Below are 11,207 nucleotides of genomic sequence, written 5' to 3' on the forward strand. Positions count from 1 at the left end.
CAATGTAAATAGTCAGGAAAATCAAGAAAAAACGTTAAATGAGAGGGTGTGTCCAAACGTTTGACTGGTAGTGTAATTCTTAAGCGGATGTACATTTTTTAGAATGGTGTAAGTTTTATATGTATTTTAAAGTATGTATTTATTTTGTATTGATTAATTGTTTTATATTTTTAAGGTGAAACCATCAGTCCAGGGACTGCAGATACAATATAGCCTTCTGGCTAATTCTGGCACATTGTACATTTATGTATTATTGATGTGCATTGTCCCTGTCAAATAAACCTGAAAATAAATAAAATAAATAGACAAAATTCAAAAACACTGTATTTTCTATTTTGGTAGAGTTAAGAAACAAAATCTATTTTAACTGGCTGTTTTAAATAAAAGAAAAAATCCAATTAATTGGCTTGTTAAGTCAGTAAGACGGTATATTTATATATATATATATATATATATATATATATATATATATATGTGTGTGTGTGTGTGTATAAATAATTATATTTATGTGTGTGTGTGTGTGTGTGTGTGGCATGCCGTTCAGGAAATAATTATATTTATAATACGAAGTTTGAGTGTATGGAATGAAAGTCAGAATATATAAAATGAAAGTCTGAATATATGGAATGAAAGTCAGAATATATAAAATGAAAGTCTGAATATATGGAATGAAAGTCAGAATATATAAAATGAAAGCCTGAATATATAAAATGAAAGTCTGAATATATAAAATGAAAGTCTGAATATATGGAATGAAATCAGAATATATAAAATGAAAGTCTGAATATATGGAATGAAAGTCTGAATATATGGAATGAAATCAGAATATATAAAATGAAATCAGAATATATAAAATGAAAGTCTGAATATATAAAATGAAAGTCTGAATATATGGAATGAAATCAGAATATATAAAATGAAAGCCTGAATATATAAAATGAAATCAGAATATATAAAATGAAAGTCTGAATATATAAAATGAAAGTCTGAATATATGGAATGAAATCAGAATATATAAAATGAAAGTCTGAATATATGGAATGAAAGTCAGAATATATAAAATGAAATCAGAATATATAAAATGAAAGTCTGAATATATGGAATGAAATCAGAATATATAAAATGAAAGTCTGAATATATGGAATGAAAGTCAGAATATATAAAATGAAATCAGAATATATAAAATGAAATCAGAATATATGAAATGAAAGTCTGAATATATGGAATGAAAGTCTGAATATATAAAATGAAAGTCTGAATATATAAAATGAAAGTCTGAATATATAAAATGAAAGTCTGAATATATAAAACGAATGTCTGAATATATGGAACGAAAGTCTGAATATATATATACAGTGGGTACGGAAAGTATTCAGACCCCCTTAAATTTTTCACTCTTTGTTATATTGCAGCCATTTGCTAAAATCATTTAAGTTCATTTTTTTTCCTCATTAATGTACACACAGCACCCCATATTGACAGAAAAACACAGAATTGTTGACATTTTTGCAGATTTATTAAAAAAGAAAAACTGAAATATCACATGGTCCTAAGTATTCAGACCCTTTGCTCAGTATTTAGTAGAAGCACCCTTTTGATCTCATACAGCCAGGAGTCTTTTTGGGAAAGATGCAACAAGTTTTTCACAACTGGATTTTGGGATCCTCTGCCATTCCTCCTTGCAGATCCTCTCGAGTTCTGTCATGTTGGATGGTAAACGTTGGTGGACAGCCATTTTTAGGTGTCTCCAGAGATGCTCAACTGGGTTTAAGTCAGGGCTCTGGCTGGGCCATTCAAGAACAGTCACGGAGTTGTTGTGAAGCCACTCCTTCGTTATTTTAGCTGTGTGCTTAGGGTCATTGTCTTGTTGGAAGGTAAACCTTCGGCCCAGTCTGAGGTCCTGAGCACTCTGGAGAAGGTTTTCGTCCAGGATATCCCTGTACTTGGCCGCATTCATCTTTCCCTTGATTGCAACCAGTCGTCCTGCCCCTGCAGTTGAAAAACACCCCCACAGCATGATGCTGCCACCACCATGCTTCACTGTTGGGACTGTATTGGACAGGTGATGAGCAGTGCCTGGTTTTCTCCACACATACCGCTTAGAATTAAGGCCAAAAAGTTCTATCTTGGTCTCTTCAGACCAGAGAATCTTATTTCTCACCATCTTGGAGTCCTTCAGGTGTTTTTTAGCAACCTCCATGCGGGCTTTCATGTGTCTTGCACTGAGGAGAGGCTTCCGTCGGGCCACTCTGCCATAAAGCCCCGACTGGTGGAGGGCTGCAGTGATGGTTGACTTTCTACAACTTTCTCCCATCTCCCGACTGCATCTCTGGAGCTCAGCCACAGTGATCTTTGGGTTCTTCTTTACCTCTCTCACCAAGGCTCTTCTCCCCCGATAGCTCAGTTTGGCCGGATGGCCAGCTCTAGGAAGGGTTCTGGTCATCCCAAATGTCTTCCATTTAAGGATTATGGAGGCCACTGTGCTCTTAGGAACCTTAAGTGCAGCAGAAATTTTTTTGTAACCTTGGCCAGATCTGTGCCTTGCTACAATTCTGTCTCTGAGCTCTTCAGGCAGTTCCTTTGACCTCATGATTCTCATTTGCTCTGACATGCACTGTGAGCTGTAAGGTCTTATATAGACAGGTGTGTGGCTTTCCTAATCAAGTCCAATCAGTATAATCAAACACAGCTGGACTCAAATGAAGGTGTAGAACCATCTCAAGGATGATCAGAAGAAATGGAAAGCACCTGAGTTAAATATATGAGTGTCACAGCAAAGGGTCTGAATACTTAGGACCATGTGATATTTCAGTTTTTCTTTTTTAATAAATCTGCAAAAATGTCAACAATTCTGTGTTTTTCTGTCAATATGGGGTGCTGTGTGTACATTAATGAGGAAAAAAATGAACTTAAATGATTTTAGCAAATGGCTGCAATATAACAAAGAGTGAAAAATTTAAGGGGGTCTGAATACTTTCCGTACCCACTGTATATATATATACAATGAAACATGTAGCTATTGAAGGAAATCTAATGTCATCAGCGCCATCTTGTGTTATTCATTTGCGATTGTTTAGACACATTTTGAACAATGAGCCAGTCCGCACGAAATTTAGTAGCGGCAATTTTAAGTAATGATGATTTAATTACCACCCTGGCGAACGCATGCACGGGCCCAAATACTGGTAACCGTACTCAGCACCGTTCTACTGATGAAGAAATTAGTTCGCTGTTTCATCGCGGAAGAGTGAATGCGGTGAACCTAACAGGCCAGGAAGTTCCTGCTTATCAGGCAACCATTACAGAAGGAAACATGCCTTCTACATCACAGGGATCACCTACAGCACCTATCTACAATCTCCGCCCCTTCACTCGAAAGGGCGCTAGACATAAAAGATAAGAACAGAATGAATTAGAGAATTACAGGTGGTGAGAATTTTATTTCAGTTATAATCATAGCAAAACCCAGAAATATCAGCGACACATGTTAGGTATGATTTCAGAAGTAGACAATTTTAAATTTTTACATTTCAAATACATTTATGAGGCATGCTGCATTCACGCCATCTTGTAATTCCGAGATGACAACACGTGACATTCTACTCTAATCTTAATAGTGGCTGCGTTCGAAACCGCATACTCACTGAGTAGGTACTTAATTTCAATAAGTACTTACTTAACGAGCGCTAAAAGAGTACGTACTTTACAGCCAAATCTCGTTGAGTATGAATGTAATTCGGACGTCATCCGCCATGTTTACGTTATCATGTGATCTACGAGCTCATAACAAGCGCAACAATTTAAAAGCGGCAGGTTTGATCTATCCGTAAATATTTTGATGTTGATAATTTGCTAATTTTGTGGTCTTGTTAAAGAAACAATTTTACATTTTATTGTGATTGTAGTATAACCATTCTTTTTTTATTTTATTTTATAAGAAAACGTATAAGATGAAATCTTTAATATGTAGTTAATTTCTTCATTTTATGTGTAAAATTGGCTTAAGTGGTTTAAATCTCCGTTGTTTTCTTTTCTTTTTTTCTTGTTGAATTTAACTGTCGTTGCATCCACTAGGCTTCTAAAAAAGCACCGTGGTGAATTATTTAGATATTTAACCTTGATATTATGTTGTTGTTGTTGTTGTTGTTTTCTGTGTATATAATCTCATACCATGATGAATGCATGATGTTTGTTTTCTGATTTTTTGTTTTGTTTTTTTTTGTCATTACAGTTGTCCATTGTTAGGTACAACCATATTTTCAAATCTTATATGTAATTATAAGCAATAATAATAATAATAATGAAAAGAGTGACAGAGGGACTAACACCTCATAGCATCAGTAACTCAATAACCCGACCTACCAAGTACAGTTAAAACACACCTCCACGTTTGCATTGTCTGCACACAGGAGACATCAGGCAGCTGCTGGAACATCTCGCATTTGAAAAATGTATTACTACTTAAAAATTAAGATAAAAACCATAATGAACTGCATTGCTAGCCCACCCCAACATTTACACACAATAATAAAGATACATGCTAACTAATAATTAATTATATAACCTTTTTTTGACACAGCTATGCATGAATATACACTCGACAAATGCAGCTGATTTGAATCCATCAGTTTTCAGTTAAGCAATGAATTAATGCATTAGTTAACAAAATATATATGTATATTTTATGTATTGACAACAATAGAAAACATGAATAAATGAGTCAAAGAAGGAATAAAAGCATCATAATAAATACATAAATATACAAGTCAACAACAGATGAAACAGAGCTTTATTCAAACTTATTGATCTAACAATCATGTATTTACAGTTGGTGAACACCACATCCTATTGCCATCTCAATGCAGCTGTGCCAATTCTTCTGCTGTGCTGTGCTTCACAATCTCACTCTTCTCAATATGGATGTTGTTGAGCCAGAGGATGAGAAAGACCATGAAGACACACCACTGAACCCCACAACCTTGAGGCGAGACTGGGAGAACATGTGCGGGACAATCTGGCTATCACTATGTCTGCTCGACTACCTGTGAAACATTTAAACAGAGTAAAACATTTTACAATCCATGTTGTCAGCATTCCATTTCTTGACAAATTTCATTTCATGTTTACACTTACATGAAGAGGCCACAGAAAAATCTGGCCCAGATGAGGCAGTAAGGGCAGGTGGAGTGATGGAGGGTCTCATCCATGGCACCGGACCATTTCCAGGATACTGCTGTAGATTTCTCCTTTCTCACTGCTCACACCAGTCTGCAGACATTTCAGATCATACAAAGAAGCACAAATATAATACAAAAACATTAATTTTAACTTTTTTTTTTTTTTTTTTTTTTTTTTAATTTATTTTTTTTTTTTTTTTCTGTATTAAAGTAACAAAATGAACTTACTTTATGTTTTTGTTTCAGGTGTTCCTTTCTTCCCACAAATGCTGCCGTTACCTGCTCCACCACAAAATCTCTGCAGCAAATGCACAGAAATCACAAATCAAAAGTGCTGTAATAACTCTGTTTGATGTTACAATAAATAAAATAACATACAACTTAAGATTTCTATTATGTTCTATTAATTTATGTAATGTATACTCACTGAAAGCCTTTGATGGCAGCACTCCTTCATCACTCACTCTTCACTGGATAAACACACGTGTGTCTCATCTGTCCCTGTAACATCCAGACATGATTCAGTTACCTCTGTGATTCAATACTGCATTCACATGTTGAGGTAGTTGCTGATTTGTTAACTGGCTTTTTATCCAACACAAATGCTCCTCAATTTATCAACAGTAATGGACAAATGAAACAGATGAACTCCTGTTTAGTTATGTACATGTGTTTATTTACACTATTTACATTCAACTAAAGCAATGTTGACAGCAGTGAATTCTGCATAATAAACACACATAACTTATATCACTCACTCAGATGTCTGCTTCATGCTGTGATGTGCTCATCTGCAATTCTCTTACAAAACTTACTGTCAGTTGTTAAATAAATATTTAGTAATCAAAGATGTATATGGCTTATGTAAATCCACTTTGTTGACGTACGTGTGCTTACTGGAGCTCTACTGTTTGCTATACACAATTAAACGTGTTTTTACAGCAACATTACAATATACTATAACGTTACTGTCTGGTCTCTGCAGCTAAATATACAGTTTGTAAGTCAGCAAATACGATTTTAACACAAGGAACCGTGTTTTGGTTTGTAATAACGTTACTCACATTTGTAAACACCCTCGTCGCGGTTCTCAATCACGTTCGATGATGACGTATTGCTCTCCCGTGGACTCCTGGGATTGAAAAGTATCCATCGATGAACATTCCAGAATCTGGGCTGAAGCAGTAGGACATCCGGGGATTTCTCGCCTACTCTTTTAGGTTTCGAACGTACTTCTTTCTTCACGTACTCTTTTTGCCTACTGTATAGTAGGTAAGTAGGCATATTAGAACGCAAATTAAGTATACGTACGTCCGAATCTCGCGAGAATTAGTGCACTCGCCTACGAATTCTCGCCTACTCCTTTATGAATACTGAATATTCAAACATACTTATTCGCTCGCCTACTGCTTTTTGCCTACTATATAGTAGGGAAGTATGCGGTTCCGAACGCAGCCAATGTTTTTCTATGGCAACGCTATCAACGCCAAAGCCCTCAAGTTCAGTGGCAGCTGTACCCTGGCCGTACCACGTGACTGCCGCCAGGTTAATTTTGGTGTTACTGCTACCTCTCAGTAGACATGGCGTGAAGGCAGCATAAGTTTTATTTAAATTTTTGAATAAATTGTTTTGGATTATTGCACTGCTGTATTAATGACAGTATGGTTGCGCACAAATGTTGACTATAAACCAGAAAAAAAAAAAACAACAACAAAAAAAAACAATAAATAATAATATAATACTATTAATAACAAAACTATGGTTTACAAAAAATTCATTTAACACAGCTCCCAATTTGTAAACAGAAAAGATAACTTAATATAAAGTACATACATATTTAATGGAATATAGGTTGATTTTCTTTAATGTTAAGGTTTCAGGCGCTAGGCAGTTTACGTCCAGTGGCTCAGTCTTTCACCAAAAAGGTCATTCTCCTGCCAGACCATACATCTACAAATGTGCCAAGGCGTGCCAAGAAAGCTTGGCTTTTTGAAAAAGGACATATAAAATCTGCCTTGGAATTTGGTTGTGACTGGGACGCAGACAAAGTTTTGCAGACAATAACAGCGGCCTTCCAGCCAATTGTGGAGGGATGCAGGTAAATATTCGCTGTGTTTAATCACATTTGTTACTTATTTTATATAATTTGTATTTTTGCAGTAATGCTACGAAAGGTTACTTTTGAGTGTTTTGATAAATATCCCTTATGATATGTACCAAAATACACACAATATTGATTTTTGTCATTACATTATGGTTGTAAATATCTCACTCCTTTAAAGTTAAATATATGTTTAATTTAATTTTAGTTCAACTGACCAACTGATATACTGACACAATCTAAATTTGTATGTGTAGACAAACAGTGTATTGCAGTGGTTCTCAAACTTTTTATACTAACTACCACCTCAGAAAATATTTGGCTCTCCAAGCACCACCATAATGACCAGCATTAAAATACAGAAGCATAGTCGGCCTAACTATTTAGATAAATCTCTGCACAGTTCAAAAATGAGGCTGTTTTATTGCTAATAAGAATATGTATTATTGTCAGGCACTTTAGCATTGTAAATACACTGTTTGAACATTACCATTAAAACTGCACTGTGCTTACAAATAGGTAAATAAAATTAAATAATGATTAAATCAAAATGTGTTGTACCCAAAAGTTAAATAAAAATGTACTGTACTTAAATGTTTTTTTTTTGTTGTTGTTGTTGTTTTTTAACTTTATACTTTGAGAACCACTGGTGTATTGAAGCTAAAATCTTCCCATGTAGTTTTGTGTGGTCTGTGGTCTTGTAGCTTCAAAATAAGTTTTACATATAGTGTGCTTTTTATTTTGTTAGATTACAGATCTTGATGCCGTGCCACAACAAATTAGTGGAACCATCCCTGACTTCAAAACAGACTTTAGGTGGAGACCTTCTGAAAAAACTTTTTCATCAAAAGTCCATTTATGTCAGGCCTGACAAGGTCATTTTAAGTGAAGAGAAAGAATCTGTAAGTACTGCTGAAGATTTCAAGAAATGTACTGTATTGTCAAAAGTCTTAGGCACCCTAGTATTTGCACGAGGAGTCTGACAACAGTTGGTTTGCGCCACACAGAAATCTGAACTTATCATCCAGTCCGTCTGTGATTACATGTAGTAACAGTACAAACTGAGACAGACAAAATCCAGAATAACTGTGACAATGTCTCCGAAATTCTTAAAGAAACTCACCTGCAAAACTACCTGCAAGTGTAAAAGTGGTCACAGCAAACTTTGATATGATTTAGTTACTAGAAGTTAATTGATAAATTACATCTGTTCATAACATTATTTTTGCAAGCAACCTACGTTTACAGCATTTTTACAGGAGTGACTAAAAGTTTTCACAGTACTGCAGCTTTACAAGGGTGTTTGCTTCTTCTGGATTTAGTCTGTAATGGTTTCTTCTGTTTCTCCAGTCACAAATGGACTTGGTGATGTGTGGGGCACCGGATGCTGTCAGACCCTTGTGCATACAAAAATCACAATTAAGTTCAAAAGAAAAGTTTGGAAATGTAAACAATAATTCCTATATTAAATACACACAAAAAAAGACACACAAAAGCAAAACATTAAGATTAGATTGGCTTAAAACCATTTTGGGAATGAAAGTAGTGTATTTGACTTTTGCTCAGTACTGTATATGCAGTAACAGGTGACAATGACAATACTGTATTTTACTTTGGTACTTGTAGTATGTTGTGACAATACAATATTTGTTAAATTGTTTTAATGTTAATATATTGGAAGCATAAAGTTATTAAAATTATTATTATAAAGGTATTTATAAAGGTATTTATTTGCTTCAATTGACAGTCATGTTCTGATGAAGACAGTAGCAACACAAACAGGAATGATTTCATAGAAACATTGGACCCTGACAAATGTGGTAAATACTTTTATTTACATCCAAATACATTTTTTTAAATCTACTACACAATGTTGAATGTTGAAGCCCTAAATTTGTTTAGTCACTTACACTGTCATATAAGAGAAAACTTAATCAAAAATTAAATGTTAACCAACTATTTTTTCCTTGTTCTTACAGTCATTGTTAGTGTGCCTGATATTTCCAAAGAAGTTTTTTCAGACATCTCTACTGTTGAGGTCCAGTCTCTCTCCAGTAATACCCCTTCCATCTCCGGTGGAGATGAAGTTATCTGGTGTATTGACACTGAAGATATTTGCACCAATGCACCGTCCATCTCAGCTGACAACCTCACCATGTCTACTGGTGCTGCTGCCATTACTATTGATGAGACTCATACAATGTCTAATGAAACATCTGCCATCTCCAGTGCCATCTCCACCCACGGCTTTTCAACCGGTCCCACTAGCAGTGGCATTGGACACACACCATGCTTCTCTGCTAGCAACACCTCTGTGGCATCCCATGGCCCCACCCAAACCAGTGCACCCAGCACAACTTACAGGTACATTTTATTTTCATACAGTACATTTATGGTCAGGGTTTAATGTCAGTAGTCCTTGTTTACAATACAATTTTGTGTTAGATTGCTTAATCAGTGGTTTTCAAACCAGTCTTGTGAGCACCCCCAACACTGCACATTTTGTAGGTCTCTCTTATCTGACACCCATTTCAGGTCTTGCTGGCTCTACTAATGAGCTGATGAGATAAATGTGTAATGTTGGGGGTGCTCACAGAACCGTTTTGAAAGCAACTGCACTCAATTAATAGACTGTCCATTTGAGATCATTCAATGTATTATTCCATCAAGGAAGTTATTTGTCCTGTGGTAATGCAGCTATTTGTGTTAACATCATATATATACCTTAACAATGTCCATTATAAAATATTGATATATTACATTTTTTAGTACATACCTTGACCTCTTTGAGGAAGAATACCTGTCTGATGACGCTGATCTCCAGGAAGCCATTTCAAGGTCCTTAGAGTCCAGCACAAATGAGAGGTCAGTAAAAGATATATTATTTTAAAAATGTATTTTTTTTTAGTTGTGATACATCATAGCAATAACTTTGACAATGTTGTATTGTTTTATTGTTTATTATTTTTTTCAGTGATTCAAAGATGACTTTAGAGAGAATAATGGAGCGAATTGCTTCTAGAGTAAATAATGACAGCACTGTACGCTTTAATATCATAAGAAGAAATGTGTGGGATGGAACATCCAGAGCAATGGGCAGATCCAATTTTTCACCCGAGAAGAAGGTGGATGTTAAGTTTACAGATGACTATGGAACATCTGAGGGTGCTGTGGACAATGGAGGACCTACTCGGGAGTTTTTCCGACTCTGTCTACATGAAATCAAGGACAAAATTGGCATCTTTGAGGGGCCATCTAATGCTAAAGTCCTCACATGCAACTCCAAAGGTACTCTACTTAAAATTAATATTGCTGTCAACTAAAGGATTTTTTTTGGATTCTTTCTGTTGTTGTACTTTTAATGCTTAAAAGTTCACTCTATGATTAAAAAAAACGTTTTATAACCTCACACAGATAGGTGACACTGTGAAAAAAAGTGTTTTTTTTTTTTTTCAATGTACCCATTTGACATAATGTTTTACTTTCATTTGATAACAGTGATGAAAGACAATGCATACTTCCATGCTGGCCAGATCATGGCAATGTCAATTGCCCATGGGGGGCAGAGTCCATGTTTCCTGTCTGAACTTATGTATGAGTGTCTTCAAAAGGGCCCTGACAATGTGAAGGTCAAAACTGAAGATATTGCCGATGAAGAAACAAGGTCACAGGTGCAGTCGGTAGGCATATTTTCCTTTAATTGTATTGTATTTTGATACAAATTATTATTTTTGCATGCACTCATTAACCTTGAAGTTAAAGCTAATAGTTGTATATCTTCATTCTAAACAATGTTATTTTAATGTTTTTAGATCTTACAAGCCAAGACTGAATCACAACTACAAGATGCCGTTGCACAGGCAGCCAGCTTAATCAGTCTTGCTGGTCACAATGTTCGCATAACACTGGAAAACAAGCAAGAGACTGCT

The 11,207-nt window shown here is 35.3% G+C and overlaps 1 long non-coding RNA gene across 1 annotated transcript; it reads right to left on the bottom strand.

Moving 5' to 3' along the window:
- Positions 1-4,727: 4,727 nt before the first annotated feature.
- LOC127162196 (uncharacterized) lies at positions 4,728-6,334 on the bottom strand. The gene is made up of 5 exons (XR_007827274.1): positions 6,242-6,334; positions 5,605-5,678; positions 5,406-5,475; positions 5,134-5,268; positions 4,728-5,042 (listed from the first exon to the last, which is right to left on the bottom strand). It is a non-coding gene; the product is annotated as an uncharacterized LOC127162196 (long non-coding RNA).
- Between the last annotated feature and the right edge of the window lie 4,873 nt (positions 6,335-11,207).

This window comes from Labeo rohita, unplaced genomic scaffold (assembly GCF_022985175.1).
Source record: "Labeo rohita strain BAU-BD-2019 unplaced genomic scaffold, IGBB_LRoh.1.0 scaffold_855, whole genome shotgun sequence".
NCBI classification, from domain to species: Eukaryota; Metazoa; Chordata; class Actinopteri; order Cypriniformes; family Cyprinidae; genus Labeo; species Labeo rohita.